General features: G+C 49.2%; 1 pseudogene; it reads left to right on the forward strand.

Annotated features, from left to right (window-relative positions):
* The first annotated feature begins 6,789 nt into the window (after positions 1 to 6,789).
* Positions 6,790 to 8,824, forward strand: LOC119904849 (annotated as a pseudogene).
* Positions 8,825 to 9,817: the final 993 nt, after the last annotated feature.

Below are 9,817 nucleotides of genomic sequence, written 5' to 3' on the forward strand. Positions count from 1 at the left end.
TAGACAACTTGGTCCTTTTTGTATCTAATGCGACTTTTGTGAGGTTATGAGGCTGATTTGAATGTTGGATTAGCCAGAAATTGAAATATGACTTTGGCCTGTCCAGCCAAACATGGGTGTATCGACTTAATGTTTTTTGCTTTAAGGCTGTGGTCTAACTATAAACCTTGTCCTTTGACTGCTCTGTCTCACACAACAGAAAGTGACCTACAAATGACTCCAGAGTCCAGAAAGTCACTGGAACCCATCAACGCAGTATGTAAAGGCTAGAACCGCAAACTTCTTCCTTCCAGGGCCTTTAATTCAAAAATCTAGGAATTGAGCTCCAAATACCTTCAAACTTACGCAGAAGCCTAACACACAATGTTGAATCCCAATCTTTTAGCGCCTTCCCCAAGCTAGTTCTTTTCAGTGGCCACATAGGGGCCCAAAATCACAACAGCACAATTTAAGCATCACACAATGCCTAATTTAGTAGAACAACGTCTCGGGTTACGTATGTAACCCTGGTTCCCCGAGAAGGGGAACGAGAGACTGCGTCGGCCCGCCGCACCTCTCTCCCCGCCTGAAGCGCCTGCTTCATAGTTTAAGCTAATGATGAGTGTGTACAGGTGTGCTTTATACTCCTCCGGTTATTCCGTCACACCTTACCGTTCTAGCAACAGGCCAATAGGATTGGAGTGATTTCATTCACGTTCAGACCTGCTTCGCCTAGAGGCGTTCCCATAGTGTCGTAACCGACGCAGTCTCTCGTTCCCCTTCTCGGGGAACCAGGGTTACATACGTAACCCGAGACGTTCCCCTTCGAGGGAACTCGAACTGCGTCGGTTACGACACTATGGGAACGAGATACCCACTAAACCGTGCCGAAAACCCCGCCTGCCCCTGTGTGCAATAAAGTGGCACTACTAAGAGGAGAGCGCACGAGTGCCAGGTGCCGAAGGAAGGTCAAGACTGTAAAACCGAATGAATGTGTGCGGAGTGGCCCAGCCAGCCGCTAAACAACATCCTGCAAGAGGCCCCGGAAAGGAGGGCTCGAGAGGCCGCCTTGCCTCTGGTAGAATGAGCCCTCACAGCCACAGGTGAAGGCAAACCGCGCACCTGATAGGCCAGGGAAATAGTCTGAACAATCCAGTTGCTAATAGTATGTTTGGATGCAGGGAGCCCGGCCCTGGGAGACCCAAAACACACTAGCAGCTGGTCAGCCTTCCTCCAACGGGAGGACCTCAGAGTGTAAATACTCAGTGCTCTGACAGGGCAGAGCAGATGAAGTCTCCCGTCCTCCGCCGTCACATGAGGTGGAGGATGAAATGCCTGCAGCACTGTGGACCCTGCCGCACAAGAAGGCACTTTAGGGATGTATCCTGAATGAGGGTGCAGGATAGCCCTAATATTCCCCGGGGCAAACTCCAGGCTTTGCGGGGAAACCGAAAGCGCTTGGAGCTCCCCCACCCTCCTTAGAGAGGTGATAGCAAGGAGAAAGGCCATCTTGAGGGTCAAGTGCTTAGCCTCAGCTGACTCCAGGGGTTTGAAGGGGGCCTCAGCCAACGCCCCAAGAACCACTGCCAGATCCCAAGTGGGAACCTTGGACCGAGTCGCAGGTCTCATCCTCCGGGCACCACGGAGGAAAAGTACAACCAAGGGAAGTTTCCCCAAGAACCCCTCCCTCAGAGGGGTGTGGAAAGATGAAATAGCTGCCACGTACACCTTGAGGGTGGAAGGGGAAAGACCAGCAGAGAACCGGTCCTGGAGGAACTCAAGTACCTGAACCACCGGGCAGGTAACAGGGTCCACCGACCGCTCCCTACACCAAGTGGAGAAAACACTCCACTTCAGGCCGTACATCCTCCGTGTGGACGGGGCCCTGGAGCTCAGGAGGGTCTCGACTGCTCCGGCTGTTAGACCCGCCTCTAGGTACTGTGCCCCCTCAGGGGCCAGACCCACAGTCGCCATATGGCGGGGCAAGGGTGAAGAACCCGGCCCTGCGCCTGGGACAGCAGGTCTCTCCTCAGAGGGACCCGCCACGGCGGGCCGTCCAGGAGCGACATGATGTCCGAGAACCACACCCGGGTTGGCCAGAACGGGGCTACGAGCAGTAGGCCGACATAGTCCTGGCGGACCCGCTCCAGAACCCCGGGAGCAGAGCGACTGGGGGAAAAGCGTACAGACGTAGCCTCGGCCACGAATGTACCATGGCGTCCAGACCCAACGGGGCTGGAGGAACGAGAGAAACCATAGCAGGCAGTGCGTAGTCTCTTGAGATGCAAACAGATCCACGTCTATGGGGCCGAACTCTTCGCACAAGAGCTCCACCACTTCGGGGTGAAGTCTCCATTCCCCGGGCCTCAGCCCCTGCCTCGACAGCAGGTCTGCTCCTTGATTCTGCGTCTGCGGAGATACATCGCCCTGAGCGATAGTAACCTCTGCTGGGACCACAGGAGGATCTGACGCGCCAGTCTGTCCAGAGGGCGCGAGCGCAGAACGCCCTGGTGATTCAGATAGGCCACCACCGCTGTGTTGTTCTCTTCGGAACGAACCAGGACGTGGTGGCCTTGGAGATCGGGCAGGAAACTCCTTAGAGCCTGGAACACCGCCAACATCTCGAGACAGTTGATATGCCACTCGGATCGATGCACCTGCCAGGATCCCCTTGCAAAGCGGCCGTCCATGACCGCGCCCCAGCCCGTGAGGGAGGCGTCTGTCGAAATAACCAGCCGGCGACAAGACCCTCCCAGCACGGGCCCCTGGGACAGGAACCAAGTTTCCTTCCAAACTGATAGGGAACGAAGACACTTGCGCGTAACCCAAACCAGACGGAGAGGATTCCCCTCGGGGAAAAACCCTTGTTCCTTAGCCACCACTGCAGGGGTCTCATGTGCAGCAGTCCAGATGGTATTACGCTGGACGCAGCCGCCAGGAGACCCAACACTCGTTGAAAGTGTTTCATAGTGATGGCGTGGCCTAACTTCACCCCTTTCACGGCAGCCAATATGGTGTCGACACGTGCCGGAGACAATTGTGCCCGCATCGTTGTCGAATCCCATGCAACCCCTAGGAACGTAGCCCGTTGGGTGGGCGCCAGCACGCTCTTCTTTGCGTTGAGCCTCAGCCCTAAACGCCGCAGACGAGCCAGAACGACATCTCGATGCCGAACCGCCAACTCTCGAGACTGGGCTAGGATGAGCCAGTCGTCGATGAAGTTGAAATCCGGATGCCCCGGAGCCTCAGCGGGGCCAGTGCTGCATCCATACACTTGGTGAATGTGCTAGGGGAAGTGCCAGGCCGAATGGAAGAACCCGATACTGGTAAGCCACACCCCCGAAGGCAAACCTCAGGAACTTCCTGTGAGAAGGACGGATGGAGACCTAGAAATAGGCGTCCTTTAGATCTATCGTGACGAACCAATCCTCAGATTGGATGTGCGTCACGGTGGCGGGGATGATGAGCATCTTTAACCTGAATCTCCTCAGAGACCGGTTAGAACCCGCAGATCCAAAATAGGGCACGCAGCCCTCCGTCCTTCTTGGGGACTATGAAGTCTCTGTCTGGGGGGGAGACACGTTCCACGGCCCCTTTCCTCAGCAGAGTACAAACTTCCTGTCCCAACACCGGACCTTGCTCCGGGCGGACCACAGTCCAAACCACCCCCTCTCTTCTGTTGAATTTGGAGGGCGGGCTTGAACTGTAGTCGATACCCATCTATGGCAGTGCGCAGGACCCGCGGAGAAATGTTCGTCAGGCTCCGCCAAGCGTCTGCAAAGTCTGCCAACGGAACCAGCCCCTCGGGGCTGGTGGTCGGTGTCTCGTGTGATCTTCTGGTGGACCCCTGAAGCCCCAGAACGGCAGGGGGGAGCCGCCGAAGATCCACGGTGAGTGAGTCGGGATGCCGTCCGTCTGCAGACCCTCGGGGCAGGCAGTACGGTGCGGACTCGATGGTGGCAGGTGCGTCCTGAACGTGTAAACGGCGGGATAACATCACCTGTTGCCACGGCGGAGGGGACCTCGGTCGGCCTCCGGGGGGGGTGGGGGGGGTGCGGGAGGGGAGAAAGACTCCCCTACCCCGGTCTTCCCTGAGCTCCGTCGGGACTGGATGACGGTCCTCAGATCACGTCTCTCAGACGGCTGAGGGTGAGAGCGCCGTCTCGCTGCCCCAGCTCCTCGGGGGGCCCCCGAGAAGCGACACTCTGCTTCCTCTCTCCGTAGGAGCTCGTAGAGGGAAGGGACCTACGCCTGGCAGCCTCAGCTGCCTTGGGTCCAGACCGGCGAGGGAGGTACTGGCGGAACGCTTCGCACTGCGTCTAACGCTTCGTGGTTCTGCGAAGCTCCGCCAGATCTTCCTCGGAGGGACCCCCCCTCTGAACCATCTCCTGTAGCAGGTTGGCTTGGTAGGCTTGAAGCACCGTGGTGTGCAAGCTCGCACCTGCCTGGCCCGCTGGCATGTACGCCTTCCCCACAAGCGTGGATGTGGTGCGACATGGTTTGGATGGTAACGCCGGCTTCTCCAGGGAGGACGCAAGTCGAGGGGAGAGATAGCTCGCAAGCTCATCCTCCACCCGAGGCATCCTCCCATAACCACGGTCCCTAACCCCCATCACATTACTGTAGTTCAGTGATCGGGGTGTGGAAAGCCATGTAGAGAAGGGTCTGCCCCATGATTTACTCAGTTCATCATGTAAATCAGGAAAGAATGGCAGAGACCGGCGTGGAGGTGGCGTGTGGTGCTTAAGAAACCTTTCATCAAGCTACCACTAGCCTGTGGTGTCTGCTCCTCCCGTGGCCAGTTGATGTTGAGCTTAGCCACGGCTCTAGTCACCACCTCCAGCAGCACGTCATAGTCGGGCGCGGCCAGATGACGCCGCCCCGACACCCGGAAGTCATCGTCGACTGCGCTGAGCACGTCCGCCTCCTCGGAGTCGGATTGCTGCAGCGCTCTGGATCCAAAACCGCGAGCGGGAGAAGCCGAGAACGGGCTCCCGAACGAGGAAAGGAAGCGTCGGAGCCAGCGGATGAAGGTCGGGAAAAAGCCTCAGCCGTCCCGAAATCCTCCGACAGATCACGCTGTGAACCCATGAGTGAAGCCGCCGGGCCGCCTCAGCGGCCGCAGGGCCCGCACCACGGGGAAAGCACATCCGGCCATACTCGGAAAAGAGAGCCATGCTGTACCTCAGTACCCGCACGGAAAGGGCTTCGCAACGGGCGCAGGCAGCCCCCTCGAGAGCTGCCCGTGCGTGCTCCATCCCCAAACATGAGAGACACATCTCATGAGAATCTCCATCCGTGATGTACCGAGGGCAAGAAAAAACACACCTTCTGTACATCTGGTTGCCGGACATGCTGGTAGACTTCTTCTTCAGGTAAGACATACTGCTTGTAGGACTGGAGCTTTCTTCAAACAACATACAGAGCGCCTGCTGAATAAAAAAAGCTAATGATGAGTGTGTACAGGTGTGCTTTATACTCCTCCGGTTATTCCGTCACACCTTACCGTTCTAGCAACAGGCCAATAGGATTGGAGTGATTTCATTCACGTTCAGACCTGCTTCGCCTAGAGGCGTTCCCATAGTGTCGTAACCGACGCAGTTCGAGTTCCCTCGAAGGGGAAACAACATTAGATCTATGTAAAGGACACAAGAGGAGATTGAACCACACACTGAGGTGAAAGACATCAACAAGTTATGACAGGGTCCTTGCAACATATGTGTCTAAAATTAGTTTTCAGGTATGCTGTAGAATAGAATGATACTATTGTAGAGAACTTGCTCCTTTGTGTGTAATGGTACTTTTGTGAGGTTATGAGGCTGATTGAATGTTGGATTAGCCAGAAATTGACATATATGACAGTAACGAGAGCGCCTAGTGGTTAAAGAAAGAGTTTCTTTATGCGTGCCAGGTTAAAACCTAACATGAGAAGCCAGGTATGTCTTACTCGTGATACCATTAACAGCTCTAACCACTGCGAGGTTGTCTAATCAAATTTCAAAACACACAGATTCCCAGAATTCCGTGATGAAGCGCTGTTGGAATCGTTTAGCGGACATGATCTCTGCTGCTCGCTTTGACTTCAGGTAAGATGATGATGATGCAATAAAAAAAACTAAACTTTTAACTGTACATTAAAAAGTGTATCTATTAAGCATGTCAGAAAAAAATGTCTTTCTTTTAAAATATCTAAATAAAATAAGATTTTACATGCATGAACAATAATAAACAGGTCACTTCCATTGCTCCACACCAGCAATAAGGTGTGAATAAAGATAAAATGAAAATATCACGAAAAGATGTACCTCTATTTCTTTAAGGTCAGTAGCGTAGAAAAATACTCATTTTGTTATAATACCATTATACAGTTATATTTATGTTCCTAGATTTATTTTCACTTCAGTTGATTGCATCAATAAAATACTACTGGTTCTTTGATTTTGATAACTTTTTGCAGGAAATGTCATAGCTTTGACTTTGCTCTTATATAGAGTATGTTTTTAATCATAAACATGAGCTTTGAAGAGAAGAAACTAGTGAGTTTGTGTTTTTTTTCTTTCTTTGTTTGGTTTTATGTAATTTTTATCATAGTTAGAGTGTTTACCATGGACTGTACATAAAAACGTGTTTATGCATACTATACTCCGGTACATTAGGCGGCGCTGTTCAACATTTAAGCAACTATTGTAACACAACATAAAGTGAAGAAGAAGAGGAAGAAGCGGCAGAGACTCATTTGTTTACTGTATGCAGTAACGTTACTGTCGTGGAATAGGATGTTTTACAGTTTGCGTTGAAACAATCAAAGTGTGTGAACTATGTTTTATTACGTTCTCTGTTAGTCATAGCAGTCTAGCTAGCTAGACTTTTCTATACTTGTCCTTTAATCTTGTTATTGTTAACTGTTATCTTAACGTTACCGTTATTAACCGAACTAAAATCATACTGTGAGGTGGTAATGTGTCGCTAACAAATTTCAGTAACGTTAAGTCTTTGTTCGTAGAGAAGATGTCTGACCAGACGCTGGAGTATTTCTTAAGTCAGAGTCAGATAAAGAAGAAGGACGCTGCTGAGGTGAGATGGTCCCATGCAGTCAACAGCAGGAGCAGGCTGACAGAGGCGCTCACAGGTGGATGATTTATACCGTGTCCTTCTTTGACAACACACTGGCCATTTGCGTCCATAGTCCTGTTATTAAGATGTAAGGTGTGCTCTGCTACCATGAACATTTGCAAGAGTGATTGTAGAACTTAAAATAATTCCTTTTTCCCGTGACTGGATTAGTCACCGCTTGATAAATGGTCTGTATTTAGCGCCTTCCAACATGTCAACATTCACAACATGCCTTACAACTTCTCATCAGAAAGAATGACTAATTCTCATTCACACACAGACACACACAGCTTTAGGCAGCAAGTTCAGTATCTTGCTGAAGGACAATTTGACATGTAGACGGTGGGAGCTGCTATACGTCTAAGCTACACCCGCACCTACACTTGACGATCATGTTTTGTTGTTTATTTGGGTAGGATTTTTGGTCCGTCTCGTCCAGCTCTACACATAATACAAGGTACTTGTTAGGTACAGAGACGATGGTGGGCGGCTGTCTTGAAGCAGGTGGGAACACTTTCCTTAGACAGTGATATGCTGAAAATGACCGTAATAACATCAGCTAGCTGATTGGCACAAGTTTGTAGTATGGGGCCTCTCTGCTTGATCTCTCGCACTCTTGATGCCAGCTTGAAGTCTCCTCTGGCGGTGTTGTATATGCTTTTTTTGATGTCACTGATGTATATTCCTTGAGATTAATGTGGTTCTCCTGGGTGGCAGCAAGCATATCTAGGTCATATGTCATATTAAAAAATAAAAAAACATATTACATTTAATAATGTTGTTTATTATTTTTTTTATAATAAATGTATTATATAAATATTTCAGTGACCTGAATGTTGTTGCATGTGCATGGGATATTTCTTGTTCTAAACCTCTCTAAAAAAGTTGAAACAAAAGTCAAACATGAACATTAATGAAGGAGGATTTATTGGAATAAACACAAGGTCACAACTGGGTGTGGACAAATACATTGTTATGCAAGATGCATTAAAGGATAGTAAACAACATTTGATGGTCAAAATTAAGAAAATAAGACCTAAATAGTTATAAACTGGAATTTAGTCTCAACTGAACAGGTATGATTATAATGTAAATATATCTGTGATTTTACATTGTAGCCATGCCTGTTCAGAGACATTTCACTTTTGCGTTGACACAGCAGTTGTTCGAAGTTCTTCATGGATGATTTTGACTAACAACTTTCACCTCTAGGTCCCACATATGATTGAGGCCGACATAATCCTGAGAGATCATGACCCCAAAGAGCCAATAATGGCACATCCTCCTGACACAGACAGTGACATCACACTGAAGGAGTGGCTGGAAAGAGTGAAGGCGCACAGCAAGGGAAAAAACTAGACTTTAAGAGGTGAGATCCAGCTTATATTCTGTCTAAGTATTGTGTGTTACGCTAACACTGTGGTGTACTCTCCATGCAGCCTGGAGGCGGTGTCTCCGTCCCTGGTTCTGCTGGAGGAGGTGCTGGCTGAGCCGAACCGTCCTGTGTGGATTAATGCGGATATCCTCTCTGGTCCTGGGGGACAGGCGAGACCTCTGGAGCCTCAGGCTTTCCTTTCTGCTGTGAGCCCCCTCCCCACCACACCGTGCTCTCTCTTGGGTGGACACAGGATGGACTGCTGGGACAGAGAACCCAGGTCAAGACACATCAAGACCACTGGCTGTTTGAATACATTTATACTACTAATAATAGAAGAAAAATATTATATACACATGTAAACCTCAGAGTATCATTTTGAGATAAATTTATTCAGATATTTTAGTTTCTGTTCCTGATGAGCAGTGGCACCTTGCATTACCATATCACCAGTGGGTGAATGAAAGGCATATATGGACAGACCATTTACCCACAGCTCTCTGTTTCTTTCTGAACCCTGACACACAAAGTCAACAGTAGACCATCATGGTGCTTGTTAGTTCTAGACACGTCGGTTTGTCCATCTCTGGGCGAAATGGCCAAAAATGTTATCACAGTAAAAAAAAGTCATAATTTAATATTGATAATTATCACAAAAATGTCAAATCATTATTTATTTGAAGTTTAAAAGATGATTTTTAAACTATTCTTTATGATCAGAACAAAAACTTTTTTTTTATTAAATGTTCATATAACAGATATCACTTAACAAAGGTTTTATTACTTGAGTCATTTTTATTACTCTGACCAAGTTTCACAGTTCTCATTAGTTATTTATGAAAAGTCTGTTATGGCAAACAGTATTTTCTGATGTTGGCGTTAAAGGATAAAGACTGGTAATATTTTAAACTTAATTATTTTCTACAAATCCTTGATCAAAACCAACCATGTTTCAGTTTTCTACTGAAGATGCAGATTTATTTAATCATGTATGTGTATATTGCCACAGGTGGTGGGGGATGAGTGGTGACAGACAACAGGAAACAACTGGGAAACACATCAATTGCCGAAAGTGAAAATGCGCAGCGGGGGGGGTGCGAAAGTGAAAATGCGCAGGGGGGGGGGGGGGTGCGTAATGTGTGGAGCGGCAAATAGGATAACACTACACTCAGGGTTGTGTGTGTGTGTGTGTGTCCTATCCACACAAGGATAATGTCTGCTTTTGTGGGTTCATTATGACACAGCCTACCTTCTGTGAAACGAAGGGGGACCCCTGGACGCACACAGAAGGAGGAGGAGACAATAATATATAAATAAACAAAAGATATAAGGGAGCGGGCCAGCACCAGC

The sequence above is a fragment of the Micropterus salmoides genome, unplaced genomic scaffold (assembly GCF_014851395.1).
Source record: "Micropterus salmoides isolate LMB-PRFRI ecotype aquatic unplaced genomic scaffold, ASM1485139v1 Ms_hic_scaffold_1583, whole genome shotgun sequence".
NCBI lineage: Eukaryota > Metazoa > Chordata > Actinopteri > Centrarchiformes > Centrarchidae > Micropterus > Micropterus salmoides.